At 48.4% G+C, this 25939-nt stretch overlaps 54 non-coding genes across 54 annotated transcripts; all 54 read right to left on the bottom strand.

Moving 5' to 3' along the window:
* Positions 1–292: 292 nt before the first annotated feature.
* On the bottom strand, positions 293–411 carry LOC133853169 (5S ribosomal RNA). Its single transcript, XR_009896281.1, has one exon. It is a non-coding gene; the product is annotated as a 5S ribosomal RNA (ribosomal RNA).
* A 359-nt stretch (positions 412–770) lies between these two features.
* LOC133853168 (5S ribosomal RNA) lies at positions 771–889 on the bottom strand. Its single transcript, XR_009896280.1, has one exon. It is a non-coding gene; the product is annotated as a 5S ribosomal RNA (ribosomal RNA).
* Positions 890–1248: 359 nt separating this feature from the next.
* LOC133853167 (5S ribosomal RNA) lies at positions 1249–1367 on the bottom strand. Its single transcript, XR_009896279.1, has one exon. It is a non-coding gene; the product is annotated as a 5S ribosomal RNA (ribosomal RNA).
* Positions 1368–1726: 359 nt separating this feature from the next.
* LOC133853166 (5S ribosomal RNA) lies at positions 1727–1845 on the bottom strand. Its single transcript, XR_009896278.1, has one exon. It is a non-coding gene; the product is annotated as a 5S ribosomal RNA (ribosomal RNA).
* A 359-nt stretch (positions 1846–2204) lies between these two features.
* Positions 2205–2323, bottom strand: LOC133853165 (5S ribosomal RNA). The gene has a single exon (XR_009896277.1). It is a non-coding gene; the product is annotated as a 5S ribosomal RNA (ribosomal RNA).
* A 359-nt stretch (positions 2324–2682) lies between these two features.
* On the bottom strand, positions 2683–2801 carry LOC133853164 (5S ribosomal RNA). Its single transcript, XR_009896276.1, has one exon. It is a non-coding gene; the product is annotated as a 5S ribosomal RNA (ribosomal RNA).
* Positions 2802–3160: 359 nt separating this feature from the next.
* LOC133853163 (5S ribosomal RNA) lies at positions 3161–3279 on the bottom strand. Its single transcript, XR_009896275.1, has one exon. It is a non-coding gene; the product is annotated as a 5S ribosomal RNA (ribosomal RNA).
* A 359-nt stretch (positions 3280–3638) lies between these two features.
* On the bottom strand, positions 3639–3757 carry LOC133853160 (5S ribosomal RNA). Its single transcript, XR_009896273.1, has one exon. It is a non-coding gene; the product is annotated as a 5S ribosomal RNA (ribosomal RNA).
* Positions 3758–4116: 359 nt separating this feature from the next.
* Positions 4117–4235, bottom strand: LOC133853159 (5S ribosomal RNA). The gene has a single exon (XR_009896272.1). It is a non-coding gene; the product is annotated as a 5S ribosomal RNA (ribosomal RNA).
* Positions 4236–4594: 359 nt separating this feature from the next.
* On the bottom strand, positions 4595–4713 carry LOC133853158 (5S ribosomal RNA). The gene has a single exon (XR_009896271.1). It is a non-coding gene; the product is annotated as a 5S ribosomal RNA (ribosomal RNA).
* A 359-nt stretch (positions 4714–5072) lies between these two features.
* On the bottom strand, positions 5073–5191 carry LOC133853384 (5S ribosomal RNA). The gene has a single exon (XR_009896487.1). It is a non-coding gene; the product is annotated as a 5S ribosomal RNA (ribosomal RNA).
* A 359-nt stretch (positions 5192–5550) lies between these two features.
* Positions 5551–5669, bottom strand: LOC133852838 (5S ribosomal RNA). The gene has a single exon (XR_009896022.1). It is a non-coding gene; the product is annotated as a 5S ribosomal RNA (ribosomal RNA).
* A 359-nt stretch (positions 5670–6028) lies between these two features.
* LOC133852837 (5S ribosomal RNA) lies at positions 6029–6147 on the bottom strand. The gene has a single exon (XR_009896021.1). It is a non-coding gene; the product is annotated as a 5S ribosomal RNA (ribosomal RNA).
* A 359-nt stretch (positions 6148–6506) lies between these two features.
* LOC133853157 (5S ribosomal RNA) lies at positions 6507–6625 on the bottom strand. The gene has a single exon (XR_009896270.1). It is a non-coding gene; the product is annotated as a 5S ribosomal RNA (ribosomal RNA).
* A 359-nt stretch (positions 6626–6984) lies between these two features.
* On the bottom strand, positions 6985–7103 carry LOC133853156 (5S ribosomal RNA). Its single transcript, XR_009896269.1, has one exon. It is a non-coding gene; the product is annotated as a 5S ribosomal RNA (ribosomal RNA).
* Positions 7104–7462: 359 nt separating this feature from the next.
* LOC133853155 (5S ribosomal RNA) lies at positions 7463–7581 on the bottom strand. Its single transcript, XR_009896268.1, has one exon. It is a non-coding gene; the product is annotated as a 5S ribosomal RNA (ribosomal RNA).
* Positions 7582–7940: 359 nt separating this feature from the next.
* Positions 7941–8059, bottom strand: LOC133853154 (5S ribosomal RNA). Its single transcript, XR_009896267.1, has one exon. It is a non-coding gene; the product is annotated as a 5S ribosomal RNA (ribosomal RNA).
* A 359-nt stretch (positions 8060–8418) lies between these two features.
* On the bottom strand, positions 8419–8537 carry LOC133853153 (5S ribosomal RNA). The gene has a single exon (XR_009896266.1). It is a non-coding gene; the product is annotated as a 5S ribosomal RNA (ribosomal RNA).
* Positions 8538–8896: 359 nt separating this feature from the next.
* On the bottom strand, positions 8897–9015 carry LOC133853152 (5S ribosomal RNA). The gene has a single exon (XR_009896265.1). It is a non-coding gene; the product is annotated as a 5S ribosomal RNA (ribosomal RNA).
* A 359-nt stretch (positions 9016–9374) lies between these two features.
* LOC133853151 (5S ribosomal RNA) lies at positions 9375–9493 on the bottom strand. Its single transcript, XR_009896264.1, has one exon. It is a non-coding gene; the product is annotated as a 5S ribosomal RNA (ribosomal RNA).
* A 359-nt stretch (positions 9494–9852) lies between these two features.
* LOC133853544 (5S ribosomal RNA) lies at positions 9853–9971 on the bottom strand. Its single transcript, XR_009896644.1, has one exon. It is a non-coding gene; the product is annotated as a 5S ribosomal RNA (ribosomal RNA).
* A 359-nt stretch (positions 9972–10330) lies between these two features.
* On the bottom strand, positions 10331–10449 carry LOC133853149 (5S ribosomal RNA). Its single transcript, XR_009896262.1, has one exon. It is a non-coding gene; the product is annotated as a 5S ribosomal RNA (ribosomal RNA).
* Positions 10450–10808: 359 nt separating this feature from the next.
* LOC133853542 (5S ribosomal RNA) lies at positions 10809–10927 on the bottom strand. The gene has a single exon (XR_009896642.1). It is a non-coding gene; the product is annotated as a 5S ribosomal RNA (ribosomal RNA).
* Positions 10928–11286: 359 nt separating this feature from the next.
* On the bottom strand, positions 11287–11405 carry LOC133853148 (5S ribosomal RNA). Its single transcript, XR_009896261.1, has one exon. It is a non-coding gene; the product is annotated as a 5S ribosomal RNA (ribosomal RNA).
* Positions 11406–11764: 359 nt separating this feature from the next.
* LOC133853147 (5S ribosomal RNA) lies at positions 11765–11883 on the bottom strand. Its single transcript, XR_009896260.1, has one exon. It is a non-coding gene; the product is annotated as a 5S ribosomal RNA (ribosomal RNA).
* A 359-nt stretch (positions 11884–12242) lies between these two features.
* Positions 12243–12361, bottom strand: LOC133853145 (5S ribosomal RNA). The gene has a single exon (XR_009896259.1). It is a non-coding gene; the product is annotated as a 5S ribosomal RNA (ribosomal RNA).
* Positions 12362–12720: 359 nt separating this feature from the next.
* Positions 12721–12839, bottom strand: LOC133853540 (5S ribosomal RNA). Its single transcript, XR_009896641.1, has one exon. It is a non-coding gene; the product is annotated as a 5S ribosomal RNA (ribosomal RNA).
* Positions 12840–13198: 359 nt separating this feature from the next.
* LOC133853350 (5S ribosomal RNA) lies at positions 13199–13317 on the bottom strand. The gene has a single exon (XR_009896454.1). It is a non-coding gene; the product is annotated as a 5S ribosomal RNA (ribosomal RNA).
* Positions 13318–13676: 359 nt separating this feature from the next.
* LOC133853426 (5S ribosomal RNA) lies at positions 13677–13795 on the bottom strand. Its single transcript, XR_009896527.1, has one exon. It is a non-coding gene; the product is annotated as a 5S ribosomal RNA (ribosomal RNA).
* Positions 13796–14154: 359 nt separating this feature from the next.
* On the bottom strand, positions 14155–14273 carry LOC133853425 (5S ribosomal RNA). Its single transcript, XR_009896526.1, has one exon. It is a non-coding gene; the product is annotated as a 5S ribosomal RNA (ribosomal RNA).
* Positions 14274–14632: 359 nt separating this feature from the next.
* On the bottom strand, positions 14633–14751 carry LOC133853513 (5S ribosomal RNA). The gene has a single exon (XR_009896614.1). It is a non-coding gene; the product is annotated as a 5S ribosomal RNA (ribosomal RNA).
* Positions 14752–15110: 359 nt separating this feature from the next.
* LOC133853144 (5S ribosomal RNA) lies at positions 15111–15229 on the bottom strand. The gene has a single exon (XR_009896258.1). It is a non-coding gene; the product is annotated as a 5S ribosomal RNA (ribosomal RNA).
* A 359-nt stretch (positions 15230–15588) lies between these two features.
* LOC133853424 (5S ribosomal RNA) lies at positions 15589–15707 on the bottom strand. The gene has a single exon (XR_009896525.1). It is a non-coding gene; the product is annotated as a 5S ribosomal RNA (ribosomal RNA).
* A 359-nt stretch (positions 15708–16066) lies between these two features.
* On the bottom strand, positions 16067–16185 carry LOC133853466 (5S ribosomal RNA). The gene has a single exon (XR_009896567.1). It is a non-coding gene; the product is annotated as a 5S ribosomal RNA (ribosomal RNA).
* A 359-nt stretch (positions 16186–16544) lies between these two features.
* Positions 16545–16663, bottom strand: LOC133853143 (5S ribosomal RNA). Its single transcript, XR_009896257.1, has one exon. It is a non-coding gene; the product is annotated as a 5S ribosomal RNA (ribosomal RNA).
* Positions 16664–17022: 359 nt separating this feature from the next.
* Positions 17023–17141, bottom strand: LOC133853422 (5S ribosomal RNA). The gene has a single exon (XR_009896523.1). It is a non-coding gene; the product is annotated as a 5S ribosomal RNA (ribosomal RNA).
* A 359-nt stretch (positions 17142–17500) lies between these two features.
* Positions 17501–17619, bottom strand: LOC133853142 (5S ribosomal RNA). The gene has a single exon (XR_009896256.1). It is a non-coding gene; the product is annotated as a 5S ribosomal RNA (ribosomal RNA).
* A 359-nt stretch (positions 17620–17978) lies between these two features.
* Positions 17979–18097, bottom strand: LOC133852872 (5S ribosomal RNA). The gene has a single exon (XR_009896055.1). It is a non-coding gene; the product is annotated as a 5S ribosomal RNA (ribosomal RNA).
* Positions 18098–18456: 359 nt separating this feature from the next.
* LOC133852823 (5S ribosomal RNA) lies at positions 18457–18575 on the bottom strand. Its single transcript, XR_009896008.1, has one exon. It is a non-coding gene; the product is annotated as a 5S ribosomal RNA (ribosomal RNA).
* Positions 18576–18933: 358 nt separating this feature from the next.
* Positions 18934–19052, bottom strand: LOC133853141 (5S ribosomal RNA). Its single transcript, XR_009896255.1, has one exon. It is a non-coding gene; the product is annotated as a 5S ribosomal RNA (ribosomal RNA).
* Positions 19053–19411: 359 nt separating this feature from the next.
* On the bottom strand, positions 19412–19530 carry LOC133853421 (5S ribosomal RNA). Its single transcript, XR_009896522.1, has one exon. It is a non-coding gene; the product is annotated as a 5S ribosomal RNA (ribosomal RNA).
* A 359-nt stretch (positions 19531–19889) lies between these two features.
* LOC133853140 (5S ribosomal RNA) lies at positions 19890–20008 on the bottom strand. Its single transcript, XR_009896254.1, has one exon. It is a non-coding gene; the product is annotated as a 5S ribosomal RNA (ribosomal RNA).
* A 359-nt stretch (positions 20009–20367) lies between these two features.
* Positions 20368–20486, bottom strand: LOC133852870 (5S ribosomal RNA). Its single transcript, XR_009896053.1, has one exon. It is a non-coding gene; the product is annotated as a 5S ribosomal RNA (ribosomal RNA).
* A 359-nt stretch (positions 20487–20845) lies between these two features.
* Positions 20846–20964, bottom strand: LOC133852822 (5S ribosomal RNA). Its single transcript, XR_009896007.1, has one exon. It is a non-coding gene; the product is annotated as a 5S ribosomal RNA (ribosomal RNA).
* A 359-nt stretch (positions 20965–21323) lies between these two features.
* On the bottom strand, positions 21324–21442 carry LOC133853139 (5S ribosomal RNA). Its single transcript, XR_009896253.1, has one exon. It is a non-coding gene; the product is annotated as a 5S ribosomal RNA (ribosomal RNA).
* A 359-nt stretch (positions 21443–21801) lies between these two features.
* On the bottom strand, positions 21802–21920 carry LOC133853137 (5S ribosomal RNA). The gene has a single exon (XR_009896251.1). It is a non-coding gene; the product is annotated as a 5S ribosomal RNA (ribosomal RNA).
* A 359-nt stretch (positions 21921–22279) lies between these two features.
* LOC133853512 (5S ribosomal RNA) lies at positions 22280–22398 on the bottom strand. Its single transcript, XR_009896613.1, has one exon. It is a non-coding gene; the product is annotated as a 5S ribosomal RNA (ribosomal RNA).
* A 359-nt stretch (positions 22399–22757) lies between these two features.
* LOC133852821 (5S ribosomal RNA) lies at positions 22758–22876 on the bottom strand. The gene has a single exon (XR_009896006.1). It is a non-coding gene; the product is annotated as a 5S ribosomal RNA (ribosomal RNA).
* Positions 22877–23235: 359 nt separating this feature from the next.
* LOC133853136 (5S ribosomal RNA) lies at positions 23236–23354 on the bottom strand. Its single transcript, XR_009896250.1, has one exon. It is a non-coding gene; the product is annotated as a 5S ribosomal RNA (ribosomal RNA).
* Positions 23355–23713: 359 nt separating this feature from the next.
* Positions 23714–23832, bottom strand: LOC133852811 (5S ribosomal RNA). Its single transcript, XR_009895997.1, has one exon. It is a non-coding gene; the product is annotated as a 5S ribosomal RNA (ribosomal RNA).
* Positions 23833–24191: 359 nt separating this feature from the next.
* LOC133853135 (5S ribosomal RNA) lies at positions 24192–24310 on the bottom strand. Its single transcript, XR_009896249.1, has one exon. It is a non-coding gene; the product is annotated as a 5S ribosomal RNA (ribosomal RNA).
* Positions 24311–24669: 359 nt separating this feature from the next.
* On the bottom strand, positions 24670–24788 carry LOC133853420 (5S ribosomal RNA). Its single transcript, XR_009896521.1, has one exon. It is a non-coding gene; the product is annotated as a 5S ribosomal RNA (ribosomal RNA).
* Positions 24789–25147: 359 nt separating this feature from the next.
* On the bottom strand, positions 25148–25266 carry LOC133853349 (5S ribosomal RNA). Its single transcript, XR_009896453.1, has one exon. It is a non-coding gene; the product is annotated as a 5S ribosomal RNA (ribosomal RNA).
* Positions 25267–25625: 359 nt separating this feature from the next.
* LOC133853134 (5S ribosomal RNA) lies at positions 25626–25744 on the bottom strand. Its single transcript, XR_009896248.1, has one exon. It is a non-coding gene; the product is annotated as a 5S ribosomal RNA (ribosomal RNA).
* Between the last annotated feature and the right edge of the window lie 195 nt (positions 25745–25939).

Below are 25939 nucleotides of genomic sequence, written 5' to 3'. Positions count from 1 at the left end.
GGATCCGGTGCTCAGACGTGTCCACGTGCCACCCAATAAATAAAACACACAATACAACGATTAAATGCAATAGAATGAGCCGAAAACTCCTTAAAAACGCTTTCAGTGTAGAGTACGCATGGAAACGGCGTGCCTGGAGGTCAAAACGATGGATTTTGAGCCCGAAAATGTGCTCACCCAGCTCCGCTAGGTGGCCATCGCGTGCGCGCCGGAAAGAGCCTTCCCCTCACCGGCGCAAAAAATAAAATAATAATAAATAACGGCAAAAAAATAATTGAAAAAGGTAAAACGAGGGGTGCAACACGAGGACTTCCCAGGAGGTCACCCATCCTAGTACTACTCTCGCCCAAGCACGCTTAACTGCGGAGTTCTGATGGGATCCGGTGCATTAGTGCTGGTATGATCGCACCCGTTAGTAGAGTCACGCAAAAAACTTATAACCCTCACTCGTCTAACTGAACTGGCCCGCACAGTGATGGGATCCGGTGCTCAGACGTGTCCACGTGCCACCCAATAAATAAAACACACAATACAACGATTAAATGAAATAGAATGAGCCGAAAACTCCTTAAAAACGCTTTCAGTGTAGAGTACGCATGGAAACGGCGTGCCTGGAGGTCAAAACGATGGATTTTGAGCCCGAAAATGTGCTCACCCAGCTCCGCTAGGTGGCCATCGCGTGCGCGCCGGAAAGAGCCTTCCCCTCACCGGCGCAAAAAATAAAATAATAATAAATAACGGCAAAAAAATAATTGAAAAAAGTAAAACGAGGGGTGCAACACGAGGACTTCCCAGGAGGTCACCCATCCTAGTACTACTCTCGCCCAAGCACGCTTAACTGCGGAGTTCTGATGGGATCCGGTGCATTAGTGCTGGTATGATCGCACCCGTTAGTAGAGTCACGCAAAAAACTTATAACCCTCACTCGTCTAACTGAACTGGCCCGCACAGTGATGGGATCCGGTGCTCAGACGTGTCCACGTGCCACCCAATAAATAAAACACACAATACAACGATTAAATGCAATAGAATGAGCCGAAAACTCCTTAAAAACGCTTTCAGTGTAGAGTACGCATGGAAACGGCGTGCCTGGAGGTCAAAACGATGGATTTTGAGCCCGAAAATGTGCTCACCCAGCTCCGCTAGGTGGCCATCGCGTGCGCGCCGGAAAGAGCCTTCCCCTCACCGGCGCAAAAAATAAAATAATAATAAATAACGGCAAAAAAATAATTGAAAAAGGTAAAACGAGGGGTGCAACACGAGGACTTCCCAGGAGGTCACCCATCCTAGTACTACTCTCGCCCAAGCACGCTTAACTGCGGAGTTCTGATGGGATCCGGTGCATTAGTGCTGGTATGATCGCACCCGTTAGTAGAGTCACGCAAAAAACTTATAACCCTCACTCGTCTAACAGAACTGGCCCGCACAGTGATGGGATCCGGTGCTCAGACGTGTCCACGTGCCACCCAATAAATAAAACACACAATACAACGATTAAATGCAATAGAATGAGCCGAAAACTCCTTAAAAACGCTTTCAGTGTAGAGTACGCATGGAAACGGCGCGCCTGGAGGTCAAAACGATGGATTTTGAGCCCGAAAATGTGCTCACCCAGCTCCGCTAGGTGGCCATCGCGTGCGCGCCGGAAAGAGCCTTCCCCTCACCGGCGCAAAAAATAAAATAATAATAAATAACGGCAAAAAAATAATTGAAAAAAGTAAAACGAGGGGTGCAACACGAGGACTTCCCAGGAGGTCACCCATCCTAGTACTACTCTCGCCCAAGCACGCTTAACTGCGGAGTTCTGATGGGATCCGGTGCATTAGTGCTGGTATGATCGCACCCGTTAGTAGAGTCACGCAAAAAACTTATAACCCTCACTCGTCTAACTGAACTGGCCCGCACAGTGATGGGATCCGGTGCTCAGACGTGTCCACGTGCCACCCAATAAATAAAACACACAATACAACGATTAAATGCAATAGAATGAGCCGAAAACTCCTTAAAAACGCTTTCAGTGTAGAGTACGCATGGAAACGGCGTGCCTGGAGGTCAAAACGATGGATTTTGAGCCCGAAAATGTGCTCACCCAGCTCCGCTAGGTGGCCATCGCGTGCGCGTCGGAAAGAGCCTTCCCCTCACCGGCGCAAAAAATAAAATAATAATAAATAACGGCAAAAAAATAATTGAAAAAGGTAAAACGAGGGGTGCAACACGAGGACTTCCCAGGAGGTCACCCATCCTAGTACTACTCTCGCCCAAGCACGCTTAACTGCGGAGTTCTGATGGGATCCGGTGCATTAGTGCTGGTATGATCGCACCCGTTAGTAGAGTCACGCAAAAAACTTATAACCCTCACTCGTCTAACTGAACTGGCCCGCACAGTGATGGGATCCGGTGCTCAGACGTGTCCACGTGCCACCCAATAAATAAAACACACAATACAACGATTAAATGCAATAGAATGAGCCGAAAACTCCTTAAAAACGCTTTCAGTGTAGAGTACGCATGGAAACGGCGTGCCTGGAGGTCAAAACGATGGATTTTGAGCCCGAAAATGTGCTCACCCAGCTCCGCTAGGTGGCCATCGCGTGCGCGCCGGAAAGAGCCTTCCCCTCACCGGCGCAAAAAATAAAATAATAATAAATAACGGCAAAAAAATAATTGAAAAAAGTAAAACGAGGGGTGCAACACGAGGACTTCCCAGGAGGTCACCCATCCTAGTACTACTCTCGCCCAAGCACGCTTAACTGCGGAGTTCTGATGGGATCCGGTGCATTAGTGCTGGTATGATCGCACCCGTTAGTAGAGTCACGCAAAAAACTTATAACCCTCACTCGTCTAACTGAACTGGCCCGCACAGTGATGGGATCCGGTGCTCAGACGTGTCCACGTGCCACCCAATAAATAAAACACACAATACAACGATTAAATGCAATAGAATGAGCCGAAAACTCCTTAAAAACGCTTTCAGTGTAGAGTACGCATGGAAACGGCGTGCCTGGAGGTCAAAACGATGGATTTTGAGCCCGAAAATGTGCTCACCCAGCTCCGCTAGGTGGCCATCGCGTGCGCGCCGGAAAGAGCCTTCCCCTCACCGGCGCAAAAAATAAAATAATAATAAATAACGGCAAAAAAATAATTGAAAAAAGTAAAACGAGGGGTGCAACACGAGGACTTCCCAGGAGGTCACCCATCCTAGTACTACTCTCGCCCAAGCACGCTTAACTGCGGAGTTCTGATGGGATCCGGTGCATTAGTGCTGGTATGATCGCACCCGTTGGTAGAGTCACGCAAAAAACTTATAACCCTCACTCGTCTAACTGAACTGGCCCGCACAGTGATGGGATCCGGTGCTCAGACGTGTCCACGTGCCACCCAATAAATAAAACACACAATACAACGATTAAATGCAATAGAATGAGCCGAAAACTCCTTAAAAACGCTTTCAGTGTAGAGTACGCATGGAAACGGCGTGCCTGGAGGTCAAAACGATGGATTTTGAGCCCGAAAATGTGCTCACCCAGCTCCGCTAGGTGGCCATCGCGTGCGCGCCGGAATGAGCCTTCCCCTCACCGGCGCAAAAAATAAAATAATAATAAATAACGGCAAAAAAATAATTGAAAAAAGTAAAACGAGGGGTGCAACACGAGGACTTCCCAGGAGGTCACCCATCCTAGTACTACTCTCGCCCAAGCACGCTTAACTGCGGAGTTCTGATGGGATCCGGTGCATTAGTGCTGGTATGATCGCACCCGTTAGTAGAGTCACGCAAAAAACTTATAACCCTCACTCGTCTAACTGAACTGGCCCGCACAGTGATGGGATCCGGTGCTCAGACGTGTCCACGTGCCACCCAATAAATAAAACACACAATACAACGATTAAATGCAATAGAATGAGCCGAAAACTCCTTAAAAACGCTTTCAGTGTAGAGTACGCATGGAAACGGCGTGCCTGGAGGTCAAAACGATGGATTTTGAGCCCGAAAATGTGCTCACCCAGCTCCGCTAGGTGGCCATCGCGTGCGCGCCGGAAAGAGCCTTCCCCTCACCGGCGCAAAAAATAAAATAATAATAAATAACGGCAAAAAAATAATTGAAAAAGGTAAAACGAGGGGTGCAACACGAGGACTTCCCAGGAGGTCACCCATCCTAGTACTACTCTCGCCCAAGCACGCTTAACTGCGGAGTTCTGATGGGATCCGGTGCATTAGTGCTGGTATGATCGCACCCGTTAGTAGAGTCACGCAAAAAACTTATAACCCTCACTCGTCTAACTGAACTGGCCCGCACAGTGATGGGATCCGGTGCTCAGACGTGTCCACGTGCCACCCAATAAATAAAACACACAATACAACGATTAAATGCAATAGAATGAGCCGAAAACTCCTTAAAAACGCTTTCAGTGTAGAGTACGCATGGAAACGGCGTGCCTGGAGGTCAAAACGATGGATTTTGAGCCCGAAAATGTGCTCACCCAGCTCCGCTAGGTGGCCATCGCGTGCGCGCCGGAAAGAGCCTTCCCCTCACCGGCGCAAAAAATAAAATAATAATAAATAACGGCAAAAAAATAATTGAAAAAAGTAAAACGAGGGGTGCAACACGAGGACTTCCCAGGAGGTCACCCATCCTAGTACTACTCTCGCCCAAGCACGCTTAACTGCGGAGTTCTGATGGGATCCGGTGCATTAGTGCTGGTATGATCGCACCCGTTAGTAGAGTCACGCAAAAAACTTATAACCCTCACTCGTCTAACTGAACTGGCCCGCACAGTGATGGGATCCGGTGCTCAGACGTGTCCACGTGCCACTCAATAAATAAAACACACAATACAACGATTAAATGCAATAGAATGAGCCGAAAACTCCTTAAAAACGCTTTCAGTGTAGAGTACGCATGGAAACGGCGTGCCTGGAGGTCAAAACGATGGATTTTGAGCCCGAAAATGTGCTCACCCAGCTCCGCTAGGTGGCCATCGCGTGCGCGCCGGAAAGAGCCTTCCCCTCACCGGCGCAAAAAATAAAATAATAATAAATAACGGCAAAAAAATAATTGAAAAAGGTAAAACGAGGGGTGCAACACGAGGACTTCCCAGGAGGTCACCCATCCTAGTACTGCTCTCGCCCAAGCACGCTTAACTGCGGAGTTCTGATGGGATCCGGTGCATTAGTGCTGGTATGATCGCACCCGTTAGTAGAGTCACGCAAAAAACTTATAACCCTCACTCGTCTAACTGAACTGGCCCGCACAGTGATGGGATCCGGTGCTCAGACGTGTCCACGTGCCACCCAATAAATAAAACACACAATACAACGATTAAATGCAATAGAATGAGCCGAAAACTCCTTAAAAACGCTTTCAGTGTAGAGTACGCATGGAAACGGCGTGCCTGGAGGTCAAAACGATGGATTTTGAGCCCGAAAATGTGCTCACCCAGCTCCGCTAGGTGGCCATCGCGTGCGCGCCGGAAAGAGCCTTCCCCTCACCGGCGCAAAAAATAAAATAATAATAAATAACGGCAAAAAAATAATTGAAAAAAGTAAAACGAGGGGTGCAACACGAGGACTTCCCAGGAGGTCACCCATCCTAGTACTACTCTCGCCCAAGCACGCTTAACCGCGGAGTTCTGATGGGATCTGGTGCATTAGTGCTGGTATGATCGCACCCGTTAGTAGAGTCACGCAAAAAACTTATAACCCTCACTCGTCTAACTGAACTGGCCCGCACAGTGATGGGATCCGGTGCTCAGACGTGTCCACGTGCCACCCAATAAATAAAACACACAATACAACGATTAAATGCAATAGAATGAGCCGAAAACTCCTTAAAAACGCTTTCAGTGTAGAGTACGCATGGAAACGGCGTGCCTGGAGGTCAAAACGATGGATTTTGAGCCCGAAAATGTGCTCACCCAGCTCCGCTAGGTGGCCATCGCGTGCGCGCCGGAAAGAGCCTTCCCCTCACCGGCGCAAAAAATAAAATAATAATAAATAACGGCAAAAAAATAATTGAAAAAGGTAAAACGAGGGGTGCAACACGAGGACTTCCCAGGAGGTCACCCATCCTAGTACTACTCTCCCCCAAGCACGCTTAACTGCGGAGTTCTGATGGGATCCGGTGCATTAGTGCTGGTATGATCGCACCCGTTAGTAGAGTCACGCAAAAAACTTATAACCCTCACTCGTCTAACTGAACTGGCCCGCACAGTGATGGGATCCGGTGCTCAGACGTGTCCACGTGCCACCCAATAAATAAAACACACAATACAACGATTAAATGCAATAGAATGAGCCGAAAACTCCTTAAAAACGCTTTCAGTGTAGAGTACGCATGGAAACGGCGTGCCTGGAGGTCAAAACGACGGATTTTGAGCCCGAAAATGTGCTCACCCAGCTCCGCTAGGTGGCCATCGCGTGCGCGCCGGAAAGAGCCTTCCCCTCACCGGCGCAAAAAATAAAATAATAATAAATAACGGCAAAAAAATAATTGAAAAAAGTAAAACGAGGGGTGCAACACGAGGACTTCCCAGGAGGTCACCCATCCTAGTACTACTCTCGCCCAAGCACGCTTAACTGCGGAGTTCTGATGGGATCCGGTGCATTAGTGCTGGTATGATCGCACCCGTTAGTAGAGTCACGCAAAAAACTTATAACCCTCACTCGTCTAACTGAACTGGCCCGCACAGTGATGGGATCCGGTGCTCAGACGTGTCCACGTGCCACCCAATAAATAAAACACACAATACAACGATTAAATGCAATAGAATGAGCCGAAAACTCCTTAAAAACGCTTTCAGTGTAGAGTACGCATGGAAACGGCGTGCCTGGAGGTCAAAACGATGGATTTTGAGCCCGAAAATGTGCTCACCCAGCTCCGCTAGGTGGCCATCGCGTGCGCGCCGGAAAGAGCCTTCCCCTCACCGGCGCAAAAAATAAAATAATAATAAATAACGGCAAAAAAATAATTGAAAAAGGTAAAACGAGGGGTGCAACACGAGGACTTCCCAGGAGGTCACCCATCCTAGTACTACTCTCGCCCAAGCACGCTTAACTGCGGAGTTCTGATGGGATCCGGTGCATTAGTGCTGGTATGATCGCACCCGTTAGTAGAGTCACGCAAAAAACTTATAACCCTCACTCGTCTAACTGAACTGGCCCGCACAGTGATGGGATCCGGTGCTCAGACGTGTCCACGTGCCACCCAATAAATAAAACACACAATACAACGATTAAATGCAATAGAATGAGCCGAAAACTCCTTAAAAACGCTTTCAGTGTAGAGTACGCATGGAAACGGCGTGCCTGGAGGTCAAAATGATGGATTTTGAGCCCGAAAATGTGCTCACCCAGCTCCGCTAGGTGGCCATCGCGTGCGCGCCGGAAAGAGCCTTCCCCTCACCGGCGCAAAAAATAAAATAATAATAAATAACGGCAAAAAAATAATTGAAAAAAGTAAAACGAGGGGTGCAACACGAGGACTTCCCAGGAGGTCACCCATCCTAGTACTACTCTCGCCCAAGCACGCTTAACTGCGGAGTTCTGATGGGATCCGGTGCATTAGTGCTGGTATGATCGCACCCGTTAGTAGAGTCACGCAAAAAACATATAACCCTCACTCGTCTAACTGAACTGGCCCGCACAGTGATGGGATCCGGTGCTCAGACGTGTCCACGTGCCACCCAATAAATAAAACACACAATACAACGATTAAATGCAATAGAATGAGCCGAAAACTCCTTAAAAACGCTTTCAGTGTAGAGTACGCATGGAAACGGCGTGCCTGGAGGTCAAAACGATGGATTTTGAGCCCGAAAATGTGCTCACCCAGCTCCGCTAGGTGGCCATCGCGTGCGCGCCGGAAAGAGCCTTCCCCTCACCGGCGCAAAAAATAAAATAATAATAAATAACGGCAAAAAAATAATTGAAAAAAGTAAAACGAGGGGTGCAACACGAGGACTTCCCAGGAGGTCACCCATCCTAGTACTACTCTCGCCCAAGCACGCTTAACTGCGGAGTTCTGATGGGATCCGGTGCATTAGTGCTGGTATGATCGCACCCGTTAGTAGAGTCACGCAAAAAACTTATAACCCTCACTCGTCTAACTGAACTGGCCCGCACAGTGATGGGATCCGGTGCTCATACGTGTCCACGTGCCACCCAATAAATAAAACACACAATACAACGATTAAATGCAATAGAATGAGCCGAAAACTCCTTAAAAACGCTTTCAGTGTAGAGTACGCATGGAAACAGCGTGCCTGGAGGTCAAAACGATGGATTTTGAGCCCGAAAATGTGCTCACCCAGCTCCGCTAGGTGGCCATCGCGTGCGCGCCGGAATGAGCCTTCCCCTCACCGGCGCAAAAAATAAAATAATAATAAATAACGGCAAAAAAATAATTGAAAAAGGTAAAACGAGGGGTGCAACACGAGGACTTCCCAGGAGGTCACCCATCCTAGTACTACTCTCGCCCAAGCACGCTTAACTGCGGAGTTCTGATGGGATCCGGTGCATTAGTGCTGGTATGATCGCACCCGTTAGTAGAGTCACGCAAAAAACTTATAACCCTCACTCGTCTAACTGAACTGGCCCGCACAGTGATGGGATCCGGTGCTCAGACGTGTCCACGTGCCACCCAATAAATAAAACACACAATACAACGATTAAATGCAATAGAATGAGCCGAAAACTCCTTAAAAACGCTTTCAGTGTAGAGTACGCATGGAAACGGCGTGCCTGGAGGTCAAAACGATGGATTTTGAGCCCGAAAATGTGCTCACCCAGCTCCGCTAGGTGGCCATCGCGTGCGCGCCGGAAAGAGCCTTCCCCTCACCGGCGCAAAAAATAAAATAATAATAAATAACGGCAAAAAAATAATTGAAAAAAGTAAAACGAGGGGTGCAACACGAGGACTTCCCAGGAGGTCACCCATCCTAGTACTACTCTCGCCCAAGCACGCTTAACTGCGGAGTTCTGATGGGATCCGGTGCATTAGTGCTGGTATGATCGCACCCGTTAGTAGAGTCACGCAAAAAACTTATAACCCTCACTCGTCTAACTGAACTGGCCCGCACAGTGATGGGATCCGGTGCTCAGACGTGTCCACGTGCCACCCAATAAATAAAACACACAATACAACGATTAAATGCAATAGAATGAGCCGAAAACTCCTTAAAAACGCTTTCAGTGTAGAGTACGCATGGAAACGGCGTGCCTGGAGGTCAAAACGATGGATTTTGAGCCCGAAAATGTGCTCACCCAGCTCCGCTAGGTGGCCATCGCGTGCGCGCCGGAAAGAGCCTTCCCCTCACCGGCGCAAAAAATAAAATAATAATAAATAACGGCAAAAAAATAATTGAAAAAGGTAAAACGAGGGGTGCAACACGAGGACTTCCCAGGAGGTCACCCATCCTAGTACTACTCTCGCCCAAGCACGCTTAACTGCGGAGTTCTGATGGGATCCGGTGCATTAGTGCTGGTATGATCGCACCCGTTAGTAGAGTCACGCAAAAAACTTATAACCCTCACTCGTCTAACTGAACTGGCCCGCACAGTGATGGGATCCGGTGCTCAGACGTGTCCACGTGCCACCCAATAAATAAAACACACAATACAACGATTAAATGCAATAGAATGAGCCGAAAACTCCTTAAAAACGCTTTCAGTGTAGAGTACGCATGGAAACGGCGTGCCTGGAGGTCAAAACGATGGATTTTGAGCCCGAAAATGTGCTCACCCAGCTCCGCTAGGTGGCCATCGCGTGCGCGCCGGAAAGAGCCTTCCCCTCACCGGCGCAAAAAATAAAATAATAATAAATAACGGCAAAAAAATAATTGAAAAAAGTAAAACGAGGGGTGCAACACGAGGACTTCCCAGGAGGTCACCCATCCTAGTACTACTCTCGCTCAAGCACGCTTAACTGCGGAGTTCTGATGGGATCCGGTGCATTAGTGCTGGTATGATCGCACCCGTTAGTAGAGTCACGCAAAAAACTTATAACCCTCACTCGTCTAACTGAACTGGCCCGCACAGTGATGGGATCCGGTGCTCAGACGTGTCCACGTGCCACCCAATAAATAAAACACACAATACAACGATTAAATGCAATAGAATGAGCCGAAAACTCCTTAAAAACGCTTTCAGTGTAGAGTACGCATGGAAACGGCGTGCCTGGAGGTCAAAACGATGGATTTTGAGCCCGAAAATGTGCTCACCCAGCTCCGCTAGGTGGCCATCGCGTGCGCGCCGGAAAGAGCCTTCCCCTCACCGGCGCAAAAAATAAAATAATAATAAATAACGGCAAAAAAATAATTGAAAAAGGTAAAACGAGGGGTGCAACACGAGGACTTCCCAGGAGGTCACCCATCCTAGTACTACTCTCGCCCAAGCACGCTTAACTGCGGAGTTCTGATGGGATCCGGTGCATTAGTGCTGGTATGATCGCACCCGTTAGTAGAGTCACGCAAAAAACTTATAACCCTCACTCGTCTAACTGAACTGGCCCGCACAGTGATGGGATCCGGTGCTCAGACGTGTCCACGTGCCACCCAATAAATAAAACACACAATACAACGATTAAATGCAATAGAATGAGCCGAAAACTCCTTAAAAACGCTTTCAGTGTAGAGTACGCATGGAAACGGCGTGCCTGGAGGTCAAAACGATGGATTTTGAGCCCGAAAATGTGCTCACCCAGCTCCGCTAGGTGGCCATCGCGTGCGCGCCGGAAAGAGCCTTCCCCTCACCGGCGCAAAAAATAAAATAATAATAAATAACGGCAAAAAAATAATTGAAAAAAGTAAAACGAGGGGTGCAACACGAGGACTTCCCAGGAGGTCACCCATCCTAGTACTACTCTCGCTCAAGCACGCTTAACTGCGGAGTTCTGATGGGATCCGGTGCATTAGTGCTGGTATGATCGCACCCGTTAGTAGAGTCACGCAAAAAACTTATAACCCTCACTCGTCTAACTGAACTGGCCCGCACAGTGATGGGATCCGGTGCTCAGACGTGTCCACGTGCCACCCAATAAATAAAACACACAATACAACGATTAAATGCAATAGAATGAGCCGAAAACTCCTTAAAAACGCTTTCAGTGTAGAGTACGCATGGAAACGGCGTGCCTGGAGGTCAAAACGATGGATTTTGAGCCCGAAAATGTGCTCACCCAGCTCCGCTAGGTGGCCATCGCGTGCGCGCCGGAAAGAGCCTTCCCCTCACCGGCGCAAAAAATAAAATAATAATAAATAACGGCAAAAAAATAATTGAAAAAGGTAAAACGAGGGGTGCAACACGAGGACTTCCCAGGAGGTCACCCATCCTAGTACTACTCTCGCCCAAGCACGCTTAACTGCGGAGTTCTGATGGGATCCGGTGCATTAGTGCTGGTATGATCGCACCCGTTAGTAGAGTCACGCAAAAAACTTATAACCCTCACTCGTCTAACTGAACTGGCCCGCACAGTGATGGGATCCGGTGCTCAGACGTGTCCACGTGCCACCCAATAAATAAAACACACAATACAACGATTAAATGCAATAGAATGAGCCGAAAACTCCTTAAAAACGCTTTCAGTGTAGAGTACGCATGGAAACGGCGTGCCTGGAGGTCAAAACGATGGATTTTGAGCCCGAAAATGTGCTCACCCAGCTCCGCTAGGTGGCCATCGCGTGCGCGCCGGAAAGAGCCTTCCCCTCACCGGCGCAAAAAATAAAATAATAATAAATAACGGCAAAAAAATAATTGAAAAAAGTAAAACGAGGGGTGCAACACGAGGACTTCCCAGGAGGTCACCCATCCTAGTACTACTCTCGCCCAAGCACGCTTAACTGCGGAGTTCTGATGGGATCCGGTGCATTAGTGCTGGTATGATCGCACCCGTTAGTAGAGTCACGCAAAAAACTTATAACCCTCACTCGTCTAACTGAACTGGCCCGCACAGTGATGGGATCCGGTGCTCAGACATGTCCACGTGCCACCCAATAAATAAAACACACAATACAACGATTAAATGCAATAGAATGAGCCGAAAACTCCTTAAAAACGCTTTCAGTGTAGAGTACGCATGGAAACGGCGTGCCTGGAGGTCAAAACGATGGATTTTGAGCCCGAAAATGTGCTCACCCAGCTCCGCTAGGTGGCCATCGCGTGCGCGCCGGAAAGAGCCTTCCCCTCACCGGCGCAAAAAATAAAATAATAATAAATAACGGCAAAAAAATAATTGAAAAAGGTAAAACGAGGGGTGCAACACGAGGACTTCCCAGGAGGTCACCCATCCTAGTACTACTCTCGCCCAAGCACGCTTAACTGCGGAGTTCTGATGGGATCCGGTGCATTAGTGCTGGTATGATCGCACCCGTTAGTAGAGTCACGCAAAAAACTTATAACCCTCACTCGTCTAACTGAACTGGCCCGCACAGTGATGGGATCCGGTGCTCAGACGTGTCCACGTGCCACCCAATAAATAAAACACACAATACAACGATTAAATGCAATAGAATGAGCCGAAAACTCCTTAAAAACGCTTTCAGTGTAGAGTACGCATGGAAACGGCGTGCCTGGAGGTCAAAACGATGGATTTTGAGCCCGAAAATGTGCTCACCCAGCTCCGCTAGGTGGCCATCGCGTGCGCGCCGGAAAGAGCCTTCCCCTCACCGGCGCAAAAAATAAAATAATAATAAATAACGGCAAAAAAATAATTGAAAAAAGTAAAACGAGGGGTGCAACACGAGGACTTCCCAGGAGGTCACCCATCCTAGTACTACTCTCGCTCAAGCACGCTTAACTGCGGAGTTCTGATGGGATCCGGTGCATTAGTGCTGGTATGATCGCACCCGTTAGTAGAGTCACGCAAAAAACTTATAACCCTCACTCGTCTAACTGAACTGGCCCGCACAGTGATGGGATCCGGTGCTCAGACGTGTCCACGTGCCACCCAATAAATAAAACACACAATACAACGATTAAATGCAATAGAATGAGCCGAAAACTCCTTAAAAACGCTTTCAGTGTAGAGTACGCATGGAAACGGCGTGCCTGGAGGTCAAAACGATGGATTTTGAGCCCGAAAATGTGCTCACCCAGCTCCGCTAGGTGGCCATCGCGTGCGCGCCGGAAAGAGCCTTCCCCTCACCGGCGCAAAAAATAAAATAATAATAAATAACGGCAAAAAAATAATTGAAAAAGGTAAAACGAGGGGTGCAACACGAGGACTTCCCAGGAGGTCACCCATCCTAGTACTACTCTCGCCCAAGCACGCTTAGCTGCGGAGTTCTGATGGGATCCGGTGCATTAGTGCTGGTATGATCGCACCCGTTAGTAGAGTCACGCAAAAAACTTATAACCCTCACTCGTCTAACTGAACTGGCCCGCACAGTGATGGGATCCGGTGCTCAGACGTGTCCACGTGCCACCCAATAAATAAAACACACAATACAACGATTAAATGCAATAGAATGAGCCGAAAACTCCTTAAAAACGCTTTCAGTGTAGAGTACGCATGGAAACGGCGTGCCTGGAGGTCAAAACGATGGATTTTGAGCCCGAAAATGTGCTCACCCAGCTCCGCTAGGTGGCCATCGCGTGCGCGCCGGAAAGAGCCTTCCCCTCACCGGCGCAAAAAATAAAATAATAATAAATAACGGCAAAAAAATAATTGAAAAAGGTAAAACGAGGGGTGCAACACGAGGACTTCCCAGGAGGTCACCCATCCTAGTACTACTCTCGCCCAAGCACGCTTGACTGCGGAGTTCTGATGGGATCCGGTGCATTAGTGCTGGTATGATCGCACCCGTTAGTAGAGTCACGCAAAAAACTTATAACCCTCACTCGTCTAACTGAACTGGCCCGCACAGTGATGGGATCCGGTGCTCAGACGTGTCCACGTGCCACCCAATAAATAAAACACACAATACAACGATTAAATGCAATAGAATGAGCCGAAAACTCCTTAAAAACGCTTTCAGTGTAGAGTACGCATGGAAACGGCGTGCCTGGAGGTCAAAACGATGGATTTTGAGCCCGAAAATGTGCTCACCCAGCTCCGCTAGGTGGCCATCGCGTGCGCGCCGGAAAGAGCCTTCCCCTCACCGGCGCAAAAAATAAAATAATAATAAATAACGGCAAAAAAATAATTGAAAAAAGTAAAACGAGGGGTGCAACACGAGGACTTCCCAGGAGGTCACCCATCCTAGTACTACTCTCGCCCAAGCACGCTTGACTGCGGAGTTCTGATGGGATCCGGTGCATTAGTGCTGGTATGATCGCACCCGTTAGTAGAGTCACGCAAAAAACTTATAACCCTCACTCGTCTAACTGAACTGGCCCGCACAGTGATGGGATCCGGTGCTCAGACGTGTCCACGTGCCACCCAATAAACAAAACACACAATACAACGATTAAATGCAATAGAATGAGCCGAAAACTCCTTAAAAACGCTTTCAGTGTAGAGTACGCATGGAAACGGCGTGCCTGGAGGTCAAAACGATGGATTTTGAGCCCGAAAATGTGCTCACCCAGTTCCGCTAGGTGGCCATCGCGTGCGCGCCGGAAAGAGCCTTCCCCTCACCGGCGCAAAAAATAAAATAATAATAAATAACGGCAAAAAAATAATTGAAAAAAGTAAAACGAGGGGTGCAACACGAGGACTTCCCAGGAGGTCACCCATCCTAGTACTACTCTCGCCCATGCACGCTTGACTGCGGAGTTCTGATGGGATCCGGTGCATTAGTGCTGGTATGATCGCACCCGTTAGTAGAGTCACGCAAAAAACTTATAACCCTCACTCGTCTAACTGAACTGGCCCGCACAGTGATGGGATCCGGTGCTCAGACGTGTCCACGTGCCACCCAATAAATAAAACACACAATACAACGATTAAATGCAATAGAATGAGCCGAAAACTCCTTAAAAACGCTTTCAGTGTAGAGTACGCATGGAAACGGCGTGCCTGGAGGTCAAAACGATGGATTTTGAGCCCGAAAATGTGCTCACCCAGCTCCGCTAGGTGGCCATCGCGTGCGCGCCGGAAAGAGCCTTCCCCTCACCGGCGCAAAAAATAAAATAATAATAAATAACGGCAAAAAAATAATTGAATAAAGTAAAACGAGGGGTGCAACACGAGGACTTCCCAGGAGGTCACCCATCCTAGTACTACTCTCGCCCAAGCACGCTTAACTGCGGAGTTCTGATGGGATCCGGTGCATTAGTGCTGGTATGATCGCACCCGTTAGTAGAGTCACGCAAAAAACTTATAACCCTCACTCGTCTAACTGAACTGGCCCGCACAGTGATGGGATCCGGTGCTCAGACGTGTCCACGTGCCACCCAATAAATAAAACACACAATACAACGATTAAATGCAATAGAATGAGCCGAAAACTCCTTAAAAACGCTTTCAGTGTAGAGTACGCATGGAAACGGCGTGCCTGGAGGTCAAAACGATGGATTTTGAGCCCGAAAATGTGCTCACCCAGCTCCGCTAGGTGGCCATCGCGTGCGCGCCGGAAAGAGCCTTCCCCTCACCGGCGCAAAAAATAAAATAATAATAAATAACGGCAAAAAAATAATTGAATAAAGTAAAACGAGGGGTGCAACACGAGGACTTCCCAGGAGGTCACCCATCCTAGTACTACTCTCGCCCAAGCACGCTTGACTGCGGAGTTCTGATGGGATCCGGTGCATTAGTGCTGGTATGATCGCACCCGTTAGTAGAGTCACGCAAAAAACTTATAACCCTCACTCGTCTAACTGAACTGGCCCGCACAGTGATGGGATCCGGTGCTCAGACGTGTCCACGTGCCACCCAATAAATAAAACACACAATACAACGATTAAATGCAATAGAATGAGCCGAAAACTCCTTAAAAACGCTTTCAGTGTAGAGTAAGCATGGAAACGGCGTGCCTGGAGGTCAAAACGATGGATTTTGAGCCCGAAAATGTGCTCACCCAGCTCCGCTAGGTGGCCATCGCGTGCGCGCCGGAAAGAGCCTTCCCCTCACCGGCGCAAAAAATAAAATAATAATAAATAACGGCAAAAAAATAATTGAAAAAAGTAAAACGAGGGGTGCAACACGAGGATTTCCCAGGAGGTCACCCATCCTAGTACTACTCTCGCCCAAGCACGCTTGACTGCGGAGTTCTGATGGGATCCGGTGCATTAGTGCTGGTATGATCGCACCCGTTAGTAGAGTCACGCAAAAAACTTATAACCCTCACTCGTCTAACTGAACTGGCCCGCACAGTGATGGGATCCGGTGCTCAGACGTGTCCACGTGCCACCCAATAAATAAAACACACAATACAACGATTAAATGCAATAGAATGAGCCGAAAACTCCTTAAAAACGCTTTCAGTGTAGAGTACGCATGGAAACGGCGTGCCTGGAGGTCAAAACGATGGATTTTGAGCCCGAAAATGTGCTCACCCAGCTCCGCTAGGTGGCCATCGCGTGCGCGCCGGAAAGAGCCTTCCCCTCACCGGCGCAAAAAATAAAATAATAATAAATAACGGCAAAAAAATAATTGAAAAAAGTAAAACGAGGGGTGCAACACGAGGACTTCCCAGGAGGTCACCCATCCTAGTACTACTCTCGCCCAAGCACGCTTAACTGCGGAGTTCTGATGGGATCCGGTGCATTAGTGCTGGTATGATCGCACCCGTTAGTAGAGTCACGCAAAAAACTTATAACCCTCACTCGTCTAACTGAACTGGCCCGCACAGTGATGGGATCCGGTGCTCAGACGTGTCCACGTGCCACCCAATAAATAAAACACACAATACAACGATTAAATGCAATAGAATGAGCCGAAAACTCCTTAAAAACGCTTTCAGTGTAGAGTACGCATGGAAACGGCGTGCCTGGAGGTCAAAACGATGGATTTTGAGCCCGAAAATGTGCTCACCCAGCTCCGCTAGGTGGCCATCGCGTGCGCGCCGGAAAGAGCCTTCCCCTCACCGGCGCAAAAAATAAAATAATAATAAATAACGGCAAAAAAATAATTGAAAAAAGTAAAACGTGGGGTGCAACACGAGGACTTCCCAGGAGGTCACCCATCCTAGTACTACTCTCGCCCAAGCACGCTTGACTGCGGAGTTCTGATGGGATCCGGTGCATTAGTGCTGGTATGATCGCACCCGTTAGTAGAGTCACGCAAAAAACTTATAACCCTCACTCGTCTAACTGAACTGGCCCGCACAGTGATGGGATCCGGTGCTCAGACGTGTCCACGTGCCACCCAATAAATAAAACACACAATACAACGATTAAATGCAATAGAATGAGCCGAAAACTCCTTAAAAACGCTTTCAGTGTAGAGTACGCATGGAAACGGCGTGCCTGGAGGTCAAAACGATGGATTTTGAGCCCGAAAATGTGCTCACCCAGCTCCGCTAGGTGGCCATCGCGTGCGCGCCGGAAAGAGCCTTCCCCTCACCGGCGCAAAAAATAAAATAATAATAAATAACGGCAAAAAAATAATTGAAAAAAGTAAAACGAGGGGTGCAACACGAGGACTTCCCAGGAGGTCACCCATCCTAGTACTACTCTCGCCCAAGCACGCTTAACTGCGGAGTTCTGATGGGATCCGGTGCATTAGTGCTGGTATGATCGCACCCGTTAGTAGAGTCACGCAAAAAACTTATAACCCTCACTCGTCTAACTGAACTGGCCCGCACAGTGATGGGATCCGGTGCTCAGACGTGTCCACGTGCCACCCAATAAATAAAACACACAATACAACGATTAAATGCAATAGAATGAGCCGAAAACTCCTTAAAAACGCTTTCAGTGTAGAGTACGCATGGAAACGGCGTGCCTGGAGGTCAAAACGATGGATTTTGAGCCCGAAAATGTGCTCACCCAGCTCCGCTAGGTGGCCATCGCGTGCGCGCCGGAAAGAGCCTTCCCCTCACCGGCGCAAAAAATAAAATAATAATAAATAACGGCAAAAAAATAATTGAAAAAAGTAAAACGAGGGGTGGAACACGAGGACTTCCCAGGAGGTCACCCATCCTAGTACTACTCTCGCCCAAGCACGCTTGACTGCGGAGTTCTGATGGGATCCGGTGCATTAGTGCTGGTATGATCGCACCCGTTAGTAGAGTCACGCAAAAAACTTATAACCCTCACTCGTCTAACTGAACTGGCCCGCACAGTGATGGGATCCGGTGCTCAGACGTGTCCACGTGCCACCCAATAAATAAAACACACAATACAACGATTAAATGCAATAGAATGAGCCGAAAACTCCTTAAAAACGCTTTCAGTGTAGAGTACGCATGGAAACGGCGTGCCTGGAGGTCAAAACGATGGATTTTGAGCCCGAAAATGTGCTCACCCAGCTCCGCTAGGTGGCCATCGCGTGCGCGCCGGAATGAGCCTTCCCCTCACCGGCGCAAAAAATAAAATAATAATAAATAACGGCAAAAAAATAATTGAAAAAAGTAAAACGAGGGGTGCAACACGAGGACTTCCCAGGAGGTCACCCATCCTAGTACTACTCTCGCCCAAGCACGCTTGACTGCGGAGTTCTGATGGGATCCGGTGCATTAGTTCTGGTATGATCGCACCCGTTAGTAGAGTCACGCAAAAAACTTATAACCCTCACTCGTCTAACTGAACTGGCCCGCACAGTGATGGGATCCGGTGCTCAGACGTGTCCACGTGCCACCCAATAAATAAAACACACAATACAACGATTAAATGCAATAGAATGAGCCGAAAACTCCTTAAAAACGCTTTCAGTGTAGAGTAACATGGAAACGGCGTGCCTGGAGGTCAAAACGATGGATTTTGAGCCCGAAAATGTGCTCACCCAGCTCCGCTAGGTGGCCATCGCGTGCGCGCCGGAAAGAGCCTTCCCCTCACCGGCGCAAAAAATAAAATAATAATAAATAACGGCAAAAAAATAATTGAAAAAAGTAAAACGAGGGGTGCAACACGAGGACTTCCCAGGAGGTCACCCATCCTAGTACTACTCTCGCCCAAGCACGCTTAACTGCGGAGTTCTGATGGGATCCGGTGCATTAGTGCTGGTATGATCGCACCCGTTAGTAGAGTCACGCAAAAAACTTATAACCCTCACTCGTCTAACTGAACTGGCCCGCACAGTGATGGGATCCGGTGCTCAGACGTGTCCACGTGCCACCCAATAAATAAAACACACAATACAACGATTAAATGCAATAGAATGAGCCGAAAACTCCTTAAAAACGCTTTCAGTGTAGAGTACGCATGGAAACGGCGTGCCTGGAGGTCAAAACGATGGATTTTGAGCCCGAAAATGTGCTCACCCAGCTCCGCTAGGTGGCCATCGCGTGCGCGCCGGAAAGAGCCTTCCCCTCACCGGCGCAAAAAATAAAATAATAATAAATAACGGCAAAAAAATAATTGAAAAAAGTAAAACGAGGGGTGCAACACGAGGACTTCCCAGGAGGTCACCCATCCTAGTACTACTCTCGCCCAAGCACGCTTGACTGCGGAGTTCTGATGGGATCCGGTGCATTAGTGCTGGTATGATCGCACCCGTTAGTAGAGTCACGCAAAAAACTTATAACCCTCACTCGTCTAACTGAACTGGCCCGCACAGTGATGGGATCCGGTGCTCAGACGTGTCCACGTGCCACCCAATAAATAAAACACACAATACAACGATTAAATGCAATAGAATGAGCCGAAAACTCCTTAAAAACGCTTTCAGTGTAGAGTACGCATGGAAACGGCGTGCCTGGAGGTCAAAACGATGGATTTTGAGCCCGAAAATGTGCTCACCCAGCTCCGCTAGGTGGCCATCGCGTGCGCGCCGGAAAGAGCCTTCCCCTCACCGGCGCAAAAAATAAAATAATAATAAATAACGGCAAAAAAATAATTGAAAAAAGTAAAACGAGGGGTGCAACACGAGGACTTCCCAGGAGGTCACCCATCCTAGTACTACTCTCGCCCAAGCACGCTTAACTGCGGAGTTCTGATGGGATCCGGTGCATTAGTGCTGGTATGATCGCACCCGTTAGTAGAGTCACGCAAAAAACTTATAACCCTCACTCGTCTAACTGAACTGGCCCGCACAGTGATGGGATCCGGTGCTCAGACGTGTCCACGTGCCACCCAATAAATAAAACACACAATACAACGATTAAATGCAATAGAATGAGCCGAAAACTCCTTAAAAACGCTTTCAGTGTAGAGTACGCATGGAAACGGCGTGCCTGGAGGTCAAAACGATGGATTTTGAGCCCGAAAATGTGCTCACCCAGCTCCGCTAGGTGGCCATCGCGTGCGCGCCGGAAAGAGCCTTCCCCTCACCGGCGCAAAAAATAAAATAATAATAAATAACGGCAAAAAAATAATTGAAAAAAGTAAAACGAGGGGTGGAACACGAGGACTTCCCAGGAGGTCACCCATCCTAGTACTACTCTCGCCCAAGCACGCTTGACTGCGGAGTTCTGATGGGATCCGGTGCATTAGTGCTGGTATGATCGCACCCGTTAGTAGAGTCACGCAAAAAACTTATAACCCTCACTCGTCTAACTGAACTGGCCCGCACAGTGATGGGATCCGGTGCTCAGACGTGTCCACGTGCCACCCAATAAATAAAACACACAATACAACGATTAAATGAAATAGAATGAGCCGAAAACTCCTTAAAAACGCTTTCAGTGTAGAGTACGCATGGAAACGGCGTGCCTGGAGGTCAAAACGATGGATTTTGAGCCCGAAAATGTGCTCACCCAGCTCCGCTAGGTGGCCATCGCGTGCGCGCCGGAAAGAGCCTTCCCCTCACCGGCGCAAAAAATAAAATAATAATAAATAACGGCAAAAAAATAATTGAAAAAAGTAAAACGAGGGGTGCAACACGAGGACTTCCCAGGAGGTCACCCATCCTAGTACTACTCTCGCCCAAGCACGCTTGACTGCGGAGTTCTGATGGGATCCGGTGCATTAGTTCTGGTATGATCGCACCCGTTAGTAGAGTCACGCAAAAAACTTATAACCCTCACTCGTCTAACTGAACTGGCCCGCACAGTGATGGGATCCGGTGCTCAGACGTGTCCACGTGCCACCCAATAAATAAAACACACAATACAACGATTAAATGCAATAGAATGAGCCGAAAACTCCTTAAAAACGCTTTCAGTGTAGAGTACGCATAGAAACGGCGTGCCTGGAGGTCAAAACGATGGATTTTGAGCCCGAAAATGTGCTCACCCAGCTCCGCTAGGTGGCCATCGCGTGCGCGCCGGAATGAGCCTTCCCCTCACCGGCGCAAAAAATAAAATAATAATAAATAACGGCAAAAAAATAATTGAAAAAAGTAAAACGAGGGGTGCAACACGAGGACTTCCCAGGAGGTCACCCATCCTAGTACTACTCTCGCCCAAGCACGCTTAACTGCGGAGTTCTGATGGGATCCGGTGCATTAGTGCTGGTATGATCGCACCCGTTAGTAGAGTCACGCAAAAAACTTATAACCCTCACTCGTCTAACTGAACTGGCCCGCACAGTGATGGGATCCGGTGCTCAGACGTGTCCACGTGCCACCCAATAAATAAAACACACAATACAACGATTAAATGCAATAGAATGAGCCGAAAACTCCTTAAAAACGCTTTCAGTGTAGAGTACGCATGGAAACGGCGTGCCTGGAGGTCAAAACGATGGATTTTGAGCCCGAAAATGTGCTCACCCAGCTCCGCTAGGTGGCCATCGCGTGCGCGCCGGAAAGAGCCTTCCCCTCACCGGCGCAAAAAATAAAATAATAATGAATAACGGCAAAAAAATAATTGAAAAAAGTAAAACGAGGGGTGCAACACGAGGACTTCCCAGGAGGTCACCCATCCTAGTACTACTCTCGCCCAAGCACGCTTAACTGCGGAGTTCTGATGGGATCCGGTGCATTAGTGCTGGTATGATCGCACCCGTTAGTAGAGTCACGCAAAAAACTTATAACCCTCACTCGTCTAACTGAACTGGCCCGCACAGTGATGGGATCCGGTGCTCAGACGTGTCCACGTGCCACCCAATAAATAAAACACACAATACAACGATTAAATGCAATAGAATGAGCCGAAAACTCCTTAAAAACGCTTTCAGTGTAGAGTACGCATGGAAACGGCGTGCCTGGAGGTCAAAACGATGGATTTTGAGCCCGAAAATGTGCTCACCCAGCTCCGCTAGGTGGCCATCGCGTGCGCGCCGGAAAGAGCCTTCCCCTCACCGGCGCAAAAAATAAAATAATAATAAATAACGGCAAAAAAATAATTGAAAAAAGTAAAACGAGGGGTGCAACACGAGGACTTCCCAGGAGGTCACCCATCCTAGTACTACTCTCGCCCATGCACGCTTGACTGCGGAGTTCTGATGGGATCCGGTGCATTAGTGCTGGTATGATCGCACCCGTTAGTAGAGTCACGCAAAAAACTTATAACCCTCACTCGTCTAACTGAACTGGCCCGCACAGTGATGGGATCCGGTGCTCAGACGTGTCCACGTGCCACCCAATAAATAAAACACACAATACAACGATTAAATGCAATAGAATGAGCCGAAAACTCCTTAAAAACGCTTTCAGTGTAGAGTACGCATGGAAACGGCGTGCCTGGAGGTCAAAACGATGGATTTTGAGCCCGAAAATGTGCTCACCCAGCTCCGCTAGGTGGCCATCGCGTGCGCGCCGGAATGAGCCTTCCCCTCACCGGCGCAAAAAATAAAATAATAATAAATAACGGCAAAAAAATAATTGAAAAAAGTAAAACGAGGGGTGCAACACGAGGACTTCCCAGGAGGTCACCCATCCTAGTACTACTCTCGCCCAAGCACGCTTGACTGCGGAGTTCTGATGGGATCCGGTGCATTAGTTCTGGTATGATCGCACCCGTTAGTAGAGTCACGCAAAAAACTTATAACCCTCACTCGTCTAACTGAACTGGCCCGCACAGTGATGGGATCCGGTGCTCAGACGTGTCCACGTGCCACCCAATAAATAAAACACACAATACAACGATTAAATGCAATAGAATGAGCCGAAAACTCCTTAAAAACGCTTTCAGTGTAGAGTACGCATAGAAACGGCGTGCCTGGAGGTCAAAACGATGGATTTTGAGCCCGAAAATGTGCTCACCCAGCTCCGCTAGGTGGCCATCGCGTGCGCGCCGGAAAGAGCCTTCCCCTCACCGGCGCAAAAAATAAAATAATAATAAATAACGGCAAAAAAATAATTGAAAAAAGTAAAACGAGGGGTGCAACACGAGGACTTCCCAGGAGGTCACCCATCCTAGTACTACTCTCGCCCAAGCACGCTTAACTGCGGAGTTCTGATGGGATCCGGTGCATTAGTGCTGGTATGATCGCACCCGTTAGTAGAGTCACGCAAAAAACTTATAACCCTCACTCGTCTAACTGAACTGGCCCGCACAGTGATGGGATCCGGTGCTCAGACGTGTCCACGTGCCACCCAATAAATAAAACACACAATACAACGATTAAATGCAATAGAATGAGCCGAAAACTCCTTAAAAACGCTTTCAGTGTAGAGTACGCATGGAAACGGCGTGCCTGGAGGTCAAAACGATGGATTTTGAGCCCGAAAATGTGCTCACCCAGCTCCGCTAGGTGGCCATCGCGTGCGCGCCGGAAAGAGCCTTCCCCTCACCGGCGCAAAAAATAAAATAATAATGAATAACGGCAAAAAAATAATTGAAAAAAGTAAAACGAGGGGTGCAACACGAGGACTTCCCAGGAGGTCACCCATCCTAGTGCTACTCTCGCCCAAGCACGCTTAACTGCGGAGTTCTGATGGGATCCGGTGCATTAGTGCTGGTATGATCGCACCCGTTAGTAGAGTCACGCAAAAAACTTATAACCCTCACTCGTCTAACTGAACTGGCCCGCACAGTGATGGGATCCGGTGCTCAGACGTGTCCACGTGCCACCCAATAAATAAAACACACAATACAACGATTAAATGCAATAGAATGAGCCGAAAACTCCTTAAAAACGCTTTCAGTGTAGAGTACGCATGGAAACGGCGTGCCTGGAGGTCAAAACGATGGATTTTGAGCCCGAAAATGTGCTCACCCAGCTCCGCTAGGTGGCCATCGCGTGCGCGCCGGAAAGAGCCTTCCCCTCACCGGCGCAAAAAATAAAATAATAATAAATAACGGCAAAAAAATAATTGAATAAAGTAAAACGAGGGGTGCAACACGAGGACTTCCCAGGAGGTCACCCATCCTAGTACTACTCTCGCCCAAGCACGCTTAACTGCGGAGTTCTGATGGGATCCGGTGCATTAGTGCTGGTATGATCGCACCCGTTAGTAGAGTCACGCAAAAAACTTATAACCCTCACTCGTCTAACTGAACTGGCCCGCACAGTGATGGGATCCGGTGCTCAGACGTGTCCACGTGCCACCCAATAAATAAAACACACAATACAACGATTAAATGCAATAGAATGAGCCGAAAACTCCTTAAAAACGCTTTCAGTGTAGAGTACGCATGGAAACGGCGTGCCTGGAGGTCAAAACGATGGATTTTGAGCCCGAAAATGTGCTCACCCAGCTCCGCTAGGTGGCCATCGCGTGCGCGCCGGAATGAGCCTTCCCCTCACCGGCGCAAAAAATAAAATAATAATAAATAACGGCAAAAAAATAATTGAAAAAAGTAAAACGAGGGGTGCAACACGAGGACTTCCCAGGAGGTCACCCATCCTAGTACTACTCTCGCCCAAGCACGCTTGACTGCGGAGTTCTGATGGGATCCGGTGCATTAGTGCTGGTATGATCGCACCCGTTAGTAGAGTCACGCAAAAAACTTATAACCCTCACTCGTCTAACTGAACTGGCCCGCACAGTGATGGGATCCGGTGCTCAGACGTGTCCACGTGCCACCCAATAAATAAAACACACAATACAACGATTAAATGCAATAGAATGAGCCGAAAACTCCTTAAAAACGCTTTCAGTGTAGAGTACGCATAGAAACGGCGTGCCTGGAGGTCAAAACGATGGATTTTGAGCCCGAAAATGTGCTCACCCAGCTCCGCTAGGTGGCCATCGCGTGCGCGCCGGAAAGAGCCTTCCCCTCACCGGCGCAAAAAATAAAATAATAATAAATAACGGCAAAAAAATAATTGAAAAAAGTAAAACGAGGGGTGCAACACGAGGACTTCCCAGGAGGTCACCCATCCTAGTACTACTCTCGCCCAAGCACGCTTAGCTGCGGAGTTCTGATGGGATCCGGTGCATTAGTGCTGGTATGATCGCACCCGTTAGTAGAGTCACGCAAAAAACTTATAACCCTCACTCGTCTAACTGAACTGGCCGGCACAGTGATGGGATCCGGTGCTCAGACGTGTCCACGTGCCACCCAATAAATAAAACACACAATACAACGATTAAATGCAATAGAATGAGCCGAAAACTCCTTAAAAACGCTTTCAGTGTAGAGTACGCATGGAAACGGCGTGCCTGGAGGTCAAAACGATGGATTTTGAGCCCGAAAATGTGCTCACCCAGCTCCGCTAGGTGGCCATCGCGTGCGCGCCGGAAAGAGCCTTCCCCTCACCGGCGCAAAAAATAAAATAATAATGAATAACGGCAAAAAAATAATTGAAAAAAGTAAAACGAGGGGTGCAACACGAGGACTTCCCAGGAGGTCACCCATCCTAGTACTACTCTCGCCCAAGCACGCTTAACTGCGGAGTTCTGATGGGATCCGGTGCATTAGTGCTGGTATGATCGCACCCGTTAGTAGAGTCACGCAAAAAACTTATAACCCTCACTCGTCTAACTGAACTGGCCCGCACAGTGATGGGATCCGGTGCTCAGACGTGTCGACGTGCCACCCAATAAATAAAACACACAATACAACGATTAAATGCAATAGAATGAGCCGAAAACTCCTTAAAAACGCTTTCAGTGTAGAGTACGCATGGAAACGG

The sequence above is a fragment of the Alnus glutinosa genome, chromosome 12 (genome assembly GCF_958979055.1).
Source record: "Alnus glutinosa chromosome 12, dhAlnGlut1.1, whole genome shotgun sequence".
Taxonomy (NCBI): domain Eukaryota; kingdom Viridiplantae; phylum Streptophyta; class Magnoliopsida; order Fagales; family Betulaceae; genus Alnus; species Alnus glutinosa.
The sequence above is the reverse complement of the archived record's forward strand: the minus strand, read 5'-3'. Positions and strand labels throughout refer to the sequence as shown.